Source organism: Suncus etruscus, chromosome 2 (assembly GCF_024139225.1).
Source record: "Suncus etruscus isolate mSunEtr1 chromosome 2, mSunEtr1.pri.cur, whole genome shotgun sequence".
NCBI lineage: Eukaryota > Metazoa > Chordata > Mammalia > Eulipotyphla > Soricidae > Suncus > Suncus etruscus.
The window spans coordinates 77055760-77066664 of NC_064849.1; positions in this window are offsets into that span (position 1 = coordinate 77055760).

Below are 10905 nucleotides of genomic sequence, written 5' to 3' on the forward strand. Positions count from 1 at the left end.
ACTTCATCTCTCCTGATGGCTGTATAATATTCCATTGTGTATATGTACCAAAGTTTCTTTAGCCATTCATCTGTTGAAGGGCATCTTGGTTGTTTCCAGAGTCTGGCTATTGTAAATAGCACTGCAATGAATATTGGTGTGAGGAAGAGATTTTTTGAGTTATATTTTTGTGTTCCTAGGGTATATCCCTAAGAGTGGTATGGCTGTATCATATGGGAGCTCAATTTCCAGTTTTTGAGGAATCTCCATATTGTTTCCATAAAGGTTGGACTAGATGGCATTTCCACCAGCAGTGAATGAGAGTTCCTTTCTCTCCACATCCCCTTCAGCACCGATTGTTGTTCTTTGTGATATGTGCCAGTCTCTGTGGTGTGAGATGGTACCTCATATAAAAACCAATATGACGAAAACTCCAGGTATGCCAGTATTTGTACTGACATCACCAGAACATTTTTAAATGAATATTGGCACTCTCTCTCTATCTTTCTTCTCTTGGGCAGTTGAAAACACATCCCACAAAAGGTTCAGTGTCAGCAATACTGCATGAATTTCTGGACCATGCTACAACTCCATTTTTCTTTAATAATGTCTTCCCTATATGAACAGACCAATTTAAATGCCATTGTGTATCTGAAACAACCTAATATTCAGAAACAAAGGAAGTAACAAAGTGATCAACTAGCAACAAGAGCTTACAAAGACTTAATGACTTGTGTGATACAAGTCATTTTAGGAATTTTCTTATTGACCTACTGTATTTTTTCACTGTCTTATTTTTTATATTTTCTCTTTCTCTTGCTCTATATCTCTAATACTTCCATTTCCATATACCCAAAAGCAAATATGAACTATGTGATACATGGTTTTTAGAGTAATATATATCAAAAAATAATTTTTCTATCCCGAAGTTTCTTTTCTTCAATCTTAATATTTGTGTCATTTTCAGAATGCTCAAACGTGTTGTTTAATTATTATTATCACTTTTGTTGCTTGCGGTACTGAAGGGTTACTTCCTGCTGTGCTCTTATGAATCACTCCTGGGCTTGGGAGACCATCTGGGATGCTGGGGATTAAATCCGGTTGAGCATGTGCAAGGCAAATGCCTTTCCTGTTCTGTTATTGCTATGGCCCCAGCATTGTAATAATCTTAAAGGAACAGATTTATACTCAATTTTAATTGTCACATTCCTCTTAGAAAATGTAGGTTACAAAAGCATTTATAACAAAAACAATATTTTTAGATGAAGAGTAGTAAATATAGAGTTAGCTGAATATCTTACCAAAATACTTCTTAATTACTGTTGGAGTTTAGCATATGCTTCTATTTCCTTTGCCACTTTTCCCTCCAGGAAATGGTCTTAATTGGTCTTCTCTTGAGTTTAGCTTGGATTTAGTACATCCCTTCTAATAAAGAGAGTAGGCAAAAGAAAAATATTTCAGGCTTCAGCAGTGAAAATAGACAGACATCTCTATTTCTAAGTAATGAAGATAAATATCAGTCCATGATACTAATAGGATGCTATGAGAAGGGCACATACCCTAATTTTTTAATTTAAATTTGGAGACTAATCTCTGTCTCATCATATATAGTTAAACTGAACGTCTTCCAAGGAAATATCTATATGTTCAAAATATTCAAGATCATAAAAAGCAAGGGGATAAATCATAGTGATAATACAGTTCCTAAGGTGCTTACCTTGCACACAGCCAAAACTAGGCTGTATCCCGGGCATTATGCATGGCCCCTGGATTCCTCCAGGAGTAATCCTTGAGAATAGATCCAGAAATAAATCTAGACTGCAATTGGGTGGGGCCACAAAACAAAACAAAGCAAGAAGAGACAAGACAAGACAAAGCAAAACACAATAAACCAAAAATCAAGACAAGACTGAATAATGCCAACAGACATAGATGTGTTGTGACAACAAATGTGACAACTTAATACAAATTAAGAACTATATCGGTTATAGAAAAATAAGTGTATCATTTTAACAACTGATAGAATATGAAGAAAGTTTTTAGTTTCATTAATCTTATTATATCAAAGTTAATTTTTTACTTTTGACAAAAGTGTCTAGAAATATAAGATGGCTAAGTTTAGAGAATATAGGTTGTGCAAATCTCTTTCAATTCTCTATAAATTTCCCATGAGCTGACATTTATTTCAAAATAAGAGATTTGAAGTTGATAAAGTACTACCCTCATTTTACTAGATACTGACCAATTTTACATAACTAAAAATAAAATCCCTCAATCTTACTTTAACTTATATTTCTATGATAATGCCATATTTCTATTTTGCTATTTAATTTTTACTTTAATGTGAATATGAGAAATATTTATTTTGAATTGTAGAAAAATTATAAAGTTTAATTTGTTGGCAAACATCAAGGAATTAAAACTTTAGGTTGTAGAAAAAGTTATGAAAGAAAAACTCTAAAAAATAAAATAAAACAATATTTTATAACCTTAAAGAAAAAAGTTTTAACAATTATAATTAAAACAATATGCAGGAAAATGTTAACTAATGTAGATTTTAAAAACAATCATGCCATAATGGTGATGGAAATGCAAAGTAAAAAGAGAAGAGATTAATAAACAGTTAAAGCATAAATATAAATAATCTCAGAAATAATTGAAATAACCTTATCAAAATAATCACAACTCAGAAATGAGTGTATCATAAAAAATTCAGTTTGATCTAATTCCTGGAGAAATGGTGCCTGTAAAAACATGCTCAAACTCATTGATAGGAAAAAAAAACAAAAACTACATTATAAGGAATTTACATTTTACACTGACTTCATTAAAACATTTCACAATCTCATTATTGGTGAGATTTTAGAATAAAAAGGAACATTTAAGCACATTGAAACTGGTATAAAAATAAATTGCTATCACCCTTTTGAAAAGCTTCCAGGCACAATACTGTATTGTTCAATATTTCCTTCCCCTCAAATCTAACACATCATTCTCAAATGCACCTGAATACATACACAGCAAGTAGAAGGTTCACTGTTCAAAATAACAGAATTACTTTGAGCAGCAGAAGGGCAGCAACATCAGTGCAGATGGGTATTAGAAACTGCTGTTGATAAGAAAAGATCACAGGAAAACACATTTTTTCATAGTCCTTGCACACATGAATAGAGGCTTTGACAAAACATTTGCCCTAAAATAAAATATCTTAACATAACAAAACATAGGTCTACTTCCTGCACAGCACACTAGATGAGTCAAGCAAAGCTTTTCAAGCATCTCTTTTTTGCAGGGTCTCAAATCCAAGCAGCTTTCAACTCTTGTTTTTACTATTTAAAATGAAGCCAATGGGTCCAGAGAGATAGCAAGACTGAGCAGGGTATTTGCCATGCACAGGACCCCTTCCACTTCAAAAGGGTCCCCATAGCAATGCTAGGAATGACCCCTGAGCCTGAATGCAGATTGAGGAGTAAACACTGAAAACCCTGGGTCTGCTGGAGGTGACAATACATTCTGGAGATACTGGCTTTGCTTTAGACCTGCTTTTGATCCTAAAACCATGTATAATTAACCTAATCTGGCCAAGAGTGATACCTGAACTCAGAGCTAGGAGCAAACCTCTTAGTCTGCATGGCTAGGTGATACCCACCTCCAACCACCCCTGCTCTCTTAAACCACCTCCCCAAAATAGTAAATGTGGCCTTACATTTTCTTCAACAACACACATCCTCAGGAAGGGCAGTGGTGCAAGCATGTGCCTTGCATGTGCTAACCTAGGACGGACCTTGGTTCGATCCCCCAGTGTCCTGTATGGTCCCCCAAGTCAAGAGTGATTTCTGAGTGCATAGCCAGGTGTAACCCCTGAGCACCAGCGGGTGTGACCCAAAAACCAAACCAAACCAAACCAAACCAACCAAACAAAAAACCACACTTCCTCTATCCTTCCCCTTTAGTTATTTCAGTTTGACTTTTAAGTATGGGATGGCACAGCTCTTTCTAAATGAAAAAGTTAAATTGAAATTTTTTTTTTAAAAAAGGAAAATATGTACTCTGTGTAGTGCGTTTACAACTAGGCTTTCTTTAGTCTAGAAGAATCATCTTTCCTTTCAGGCGCTGGACAGACATTCTAGACAGATGGAAGCAATGAGAAATTTTAGCAAATTATTCTCAACTGCATGATAAAAAGCTCATCATCATTATTATCCACATCATCATCCAAAACAACAATACTATTATATTTATTTTGGATACCTGAATATTTAGTATAATTTTGAGAGTCAAGGAAAAGCTACATATTAATATAGTGGTTATATTAGGTAATAGAACAGGACAATGGGATCAGAAAGATGGAGAGCTTCACTTGTGATTTATTTTAGAATTGATATTATGGGGAAGAATATTTATTTGTTTTAAATAGATCTAAAGAAATTTACAATTCAATATCATACTTTCTTCTATGGTATAAAGTTTCCTAATAAAAATACAGAATAGTCATAATGTGAATTATTTTATTTTATTTTATTTTTGAGAAATAGACATTCTTTCCTTAGAAGAAATATTCCACAAAGGTAGTTATGCCACACTGAAGCATGAAATGATTCTGTAGTGGGAACTTATAAATTTCTTCTGTGTTGTAAATTTTTAATGTCTTTTTCTTGACTGAGACTTTCTCCCTCTTTCTCCTGAGTTATTAAACATATTAAACAGCATAAAATTAAACTTTATGTTACCCCTAAGTAATGGCAAATCAGTTCTAAGATTGATTTTGATAATCCACAAAAGTTGAGATTTGAAATATTTTATTCATGCTCTAAAAATTAGCTGGACAAAGTAACATACATAAAAGTGCCGAGGATTTCAAAGCTATTGCCATATCTAGCCTTCAGGAGATTCCAAAGAAAATTGCATTCTCAGAGGTTTCCCCATCTAAACCTTTATTTCAGAGCCCCAAAGCACAAAACCTGGCCTTGTGACTTATCAATAACTTCCTTCTAAGAAATCCACTTCCTTTCTTCTTATTCTATAAGCCATTCAGATAATACTTCTGTCAAGTCAATCCTTGGTGACCTTCTGCCTCTTGGAGGAATGTGCTAATCTGCTATGGTATACTTAAGTTATATATATATTTTTAACAGATTCTATAATCTTTTATATTTTTTTCCACTAAGGTTTTGGAATTTACTGGAACTTGACTTGCATAATAACTAGCTTGAAAAATGGAGAGAGTGACAGAGTAACTCTAACAAGAACTCCTGTCAGAACAAACAGCAATTTGGAAATACTGCCACGAGGTTTAAGCTGCTAGGAGAGTTTTCTCAGTCACTTGCATTTACCTTGTTCCCAAGTGCCAAAGGCACTAGCTGTGTGAGGAGGGGGAGAGACCCATTTCAGCGAAATCAAAACTATGAATCCCCCCAAAGAAAACTGTCTTTTGTCCTTTGGAATTGAAGGATTTTTCTTCACTTGGTCCTTTGAGATTTCTTCAGTTCCAAAAGACATCATCTTTCTTAGCGCCCAAGAGACCATTCCAATGCTTTTGCCTCAATGAAAATAAAACTAATGTGGGTTTACATTTGTAGTACAAAATACTATTGCAGAATTTTTTGTTTGCTTTTGGGGGACCACACCCAGTGGCATTCAGGGTTTACATTTTGCTCTGAGCTCAGAAATCAGATGCCGGGGATCGAGTCTGCGACCATCCTGGGTCATCCACGATCAAGGCAAATGCCCTACCGCTGTGCTACTACTCCAGCCCCTGCAGACTTATTTTTGATAGGTATAATGGTCAAAGTATTGCATTGTCTGCTTACTAAAGTTAATAATCCAAGGTGGAATCAATTCTGAATCCAAATTATAGTCTGTCCTGATATTATAACAAAAATGGATTGAATGTATTTGTAAAAAAATAAGTTTATTATTTTTATCATAGATAAAGTATTCTGGTTTTTTATGAATAGGGAGGAAATGCAGTAGAATATTTTGCTCAAAAGTGATCATTTCATAACAAGTAATAGAAAAGTTAGTGATTTTTGGTCACAAACCAGTACATTTCTAGAGAAATGTGAGTTTGGATACTGATAGCTCACTCTTAGTGGTTTTCTTTTCTCATATTATTACACATATAACTATATGGTTACAAAAATAGCCAGGTAATTCTGATACAATCTTCAATAGGAGCTTGGCTATTTTCTTTTCAAGTGAGGAATGCCTCTAGGAAGACACTGATTTCTATTAATTGCGAATTCAATTACTGATCTGGGACTGCTAGCATAATATGCAGCCAAAAGGCAATTTGGATTTTTTGGATCTGATTTACAATTATTCCTGAATACTGTTGCAGGCAGAGAGAGATAAGGTAGCTCTGATAATGTGTATTGGGAAAAACATTTTCTGGAATATAAACCAGCCAGAGGCATTAAGATCTTTGAAATATAGAATCCATGTGAGGAGCCCAAAAAGTTCTTTTAAACCAAGTCTAGATGCAAAGTATGGCTGAATCTCTGGAAAGAGACACCAGAAATACAAAGATAAAAGCTATGATAAAAACTTAAAATTGCCCCCTCCTATCCAACAAGGTTCAATGATTCCCCCAACCAAGAAAAAGACCTATTAACTCCTAACTTGTGTAAAGAATTTCAGACAAAGGTAATAATAGAGAAGTTTAACATATAAACCCAACACAAAATAATTGAGTGTTTATTCACCTTACTGGAGATCATTCCATATTTCAACCAAAGAAACTTATGGCTTTGCCCTCTGGAGAAGCCCCATGTTTACTCATGAACACTTAGGCTCTCTCACTTTCTTTCCCTCTCTGTCAATTTATGAGTTTTGAGAGTATGCAAAAAGGCAATAGAACACACAAGTAAAAGAGTGTGAAAGAAAGCATGAGAACTAAATACTTGTTCATAATTTGGAAGATAACAAATAATATCTAAATGTGAAAATCTAATTGTGTTGCTTGTATGTTGTACTTAGAAATGCTTGTTTGTTGTGTACAAAGTATTAGGTAAAAAACTCAAATAAGTGCCATTCAGTAAGAACGAATTCTTTGTTTGTTTTGTTTTGTTTTGTTTTGTTTTGTTTTTGAGCCACAACCAGAGCGCTTATGGGTTACTCTTGGCTCTGCACTCAGAAATTGCACCTGACAGGCTTGGGGAATTATATGGGATGCCAGGAATCCAACTCAGATCCATCCTGGGTTGGCCTTGTGTAAGGCAAACTCCCTATTTTGTGCTATATTATCGGCCCCTACCACCAGTTTTGCTGCCCAAGAAAAAGTCAGTATTAGTCACTGATCATTGCAGAAGTGACCCACAGCCCCCAATAACATAAAAACAATGAAAAATTTTAAATAAAGGCACAGTTTTATAAGATAAATTGGGAACATTAACATTTTAATAATACAATGCTATTTAGTAAAAAATATTAAAAGTAGGAGAGTGAGATTTTTTTTCTCAAATTTTCAGTAAAAATAGCAAAAACATACTTCTTTTCTTTTATGTATGTTACACTTCTATTTCTATGATATTAAAATTTCTTGACTTCATATTTCTTTTTGTTAAAAATTGGTTTTTTTATACTCACATTTCACGAAAAGGGAACAGAAAATTCCATAAATATAAGATTGGTGTCAAAACAATTGAATAGGTGATGTCTCTGACATTTTTTTTTTTTTTTGCTGTTGTTGTTTTTGGGCCACACCCGGTGGTGCTCAGAGGTTACTCCTGGCTGTCTGCTCAGAAATAGCTCCTGGCAGGCACGGGGGACCATATGGAACACCGGGATTCAAACCAACAACCTTTGGTCCTGGGTCGGCTGCTTTCAAGGCAAACACCGCTGTGTTATCTCTCCAGGCCCACTGACATATTTTTATTCCAAAATTCTTTTAATCTTAAAAAATATTTTTGTGGCAACATCTTTTAATATTAATTTTTTTGAAAATTAAATTAGAGAAAATTATTATAATGCTTTTATAATAATGAATTTGAGTGCTCATTGATAATAATATAATCAATAATATGTTAAAATGTGGGCAGGAAACCAATTTTCACCAAATGTAAATGTGGGTTTCACGTAATCATTTTACAAGTCTAATTTCTGACTTAATGTTCTGTACTTTTGCTTGTTGATACATGTTGAAAATTGGTCCTCACACAGTTGTAATTATTTGCACAAATATAATTTTAAAAGGGAAGATCATTTTAGTTAACTTTTAAAAATTAACTACAAAAACTGTACTTGAATAATTGACCATCCAGGACAAGAGGTAGATTGATGAAAGTTGGTTGTCTTGTGAACTCTATAAATGTACAAAATGTCCTTTATTTTTATGAAGGAATTTGAAATAATAAACCTTTCTCATTTAGAATATATGTATTTACTGTACTATATAGATTAATATTTAACATATTGTATTATGTGTTTCAAGCTACATTTTAAATTTCTGATTTGACCAGACAAGCTATGAGTTTAGAAGCTAACAAGTTCCCTTTAATAGAGTCAAGGTTTCCAAATTCACAACTTTCTTTTCAGAATTTGAATTTCATCACTGCTATCAACTAGGTGAGCTGGTTTCTGAGAAGTGGTATTTTCACTTCATACATTTGAGAGAAAATCTGCCAGATAACCCAAACCAAATAATCATATTCTTTCTATATTTATAATGAGTTCTAAAGAAAAATGTGTCCTCCTTGAGTATTTTTGAGATTGAATAAGCACTTAGCAACACATAGATTTTACAGGAAAAAAAGACCCAATTGTAATATGTGTAGAAATTACACAACTGTAAGTTGTGTGAGTTATAAGAAACGGGTTTGATGACCTTTGTTGCAAAGTGTGGGGTACCCAAGAAAAAAATTTTTCACGTGATTTGGAAAGATTGATCTATGTCCAAAAATATCATATTTTTGCCATGATTTTAGATAGTTTTTTTCCATAATAAAGCTAATTCTATATATTTTCTCAAATATAAGCTTAATTTTTGATGAAAGAGTAATAGTTCTGAGTTTCACAAACAATTGTGGACCTTAGTTCTAAGTTAATAAGAATGATTAGGATATCTAGAAAAAAATCTGTGACATTTTGGACGAGAGATATTCCTTCATATATTTTAAAATAAGAGTGGATAACTAATAATGACGAGAGAGGATTCTCTGATACCCCTTCTCCGTCACTTTCTAGCAAGGAGAAGGAATATGTAAAATTACTTACATAAGCCCTATATTTAATTGGATCACTTTTAATTCTTAATTGTTCATACTGAAAATGCATGCACTATTATTGCTTTTTGTAATCCAATTGAATCATTTCCAGGAAATAATATGACAGGTTTAAGATCGTATATACCAATAGAATTTCCCTGTAGTTTTAACAAATCAGTATATCGTTTATTGAGAGTGAAAATGTACTCATTTATTAAAATGTATGGTGAAGTGTACATTATCTTGATGATTATTTAAAAATATTGAAAATCAGGGGCCGGGCGGTGGCGCTAAAGGTAAGGTGCCTGCCTTGCCTGCGCTAGCCTTGGATGGACCGTGGTTCGATCCCCCAGTGTTCCATATGGTCCCCCAAGCCAGGAGCAACTTCTGAGCACATAGCCAGGAGTAACCCCTGAGCATTACCGGGTGTGGCCCAAAAACCAAATATATATATATATATATATATATATATATATATATATATATATATATATATATATATATATATATATTGAAAATCAAAACTCTTTGAATTTCATTAAAATTAGAATATGCTGCAGTAATATTTTTCATATTACTATCTAACTAGTGATGTAAAAACTTCTTGGTAAGTTCACTTTTCTCCCAGATGGACAAATATTTAGATCAGCAGCTGCTCCTACTTTGCCTGGGGACCAGCAAAGTTTTGGATATCCATAGAAAGGCAGATTAGATAAAAGCAAGAATTGATAGTATAGACAGTTTGAGTTGGACTGTAGTCACATGTTTGCTCATGTATTGTATAGTTTATTTCAAAAGCATTTCTCTCATAGAAACTTAGTATTATGATTTAATACCAAGCATATTGAAAACTTTAACATATGAGTTTTATGAGTCAATGTTTTATAAGGCAAACATATATAGATTGTAAAAAAAATTTAGATGCTTCATCCTCTAACATGTATATTTTTTGAATATCATTATATTAACTGGTCAAAATATCAAGTCTTTAGTTCTTTGGATCATGGTAGTGACTAGTTCAAACAGATTGAAGAGCTATAATCAACAGACAGAGATGTCATTTAGACAGCATTTACAGACTATGGAATCTGATAACAAAACAAAATGATTTCCAGTAAGTACTACAATCAGAATGTTTAAGAGCACCATAAGTAAGAATGTACTATCTTTGCCCAACATTACCATTTTATTTGACCAAGTCATTGCAACAGGGAGAAGTAAGAGGGGAAGCAGAAAGCTTAGCAATTTGACAAGAAACTATCTACATTTAGTGGGGGGGTCTTGGTTATCTGTACAAGAGCTTAAAAAACACAGAAGAGAATAAATGAAATAAGAGTTTGAGTTTTGCTTTCCCAGACCTGTGTTCTCTCTTCAACATATATCTCACTTGCTTATCTCTATGTTTCTTTGCTTACAGAGCAATCCACTTTGGAGAAGTGAACTTCTCCACTTTTGTATCCATAAATTATGGATTCATAAATTATGAACCCATAAATTAATTAATATGGATTCATTTATGTAGTGAATCCATAAATAAATATTGATTTATTTATTTATTCACTCCCTAGCATAAAGATACTGGACAAATAAATCCATAACATATTTCACTGAAATATCTGGGGATCAATCTAAAGGAATTGTGGACATAAACTCTGAGATGACAGAAAGGGCAATGTGAAAAATATTCTTATAAGTTATAGAAAGACCTTTTTTCTTTTCCTTT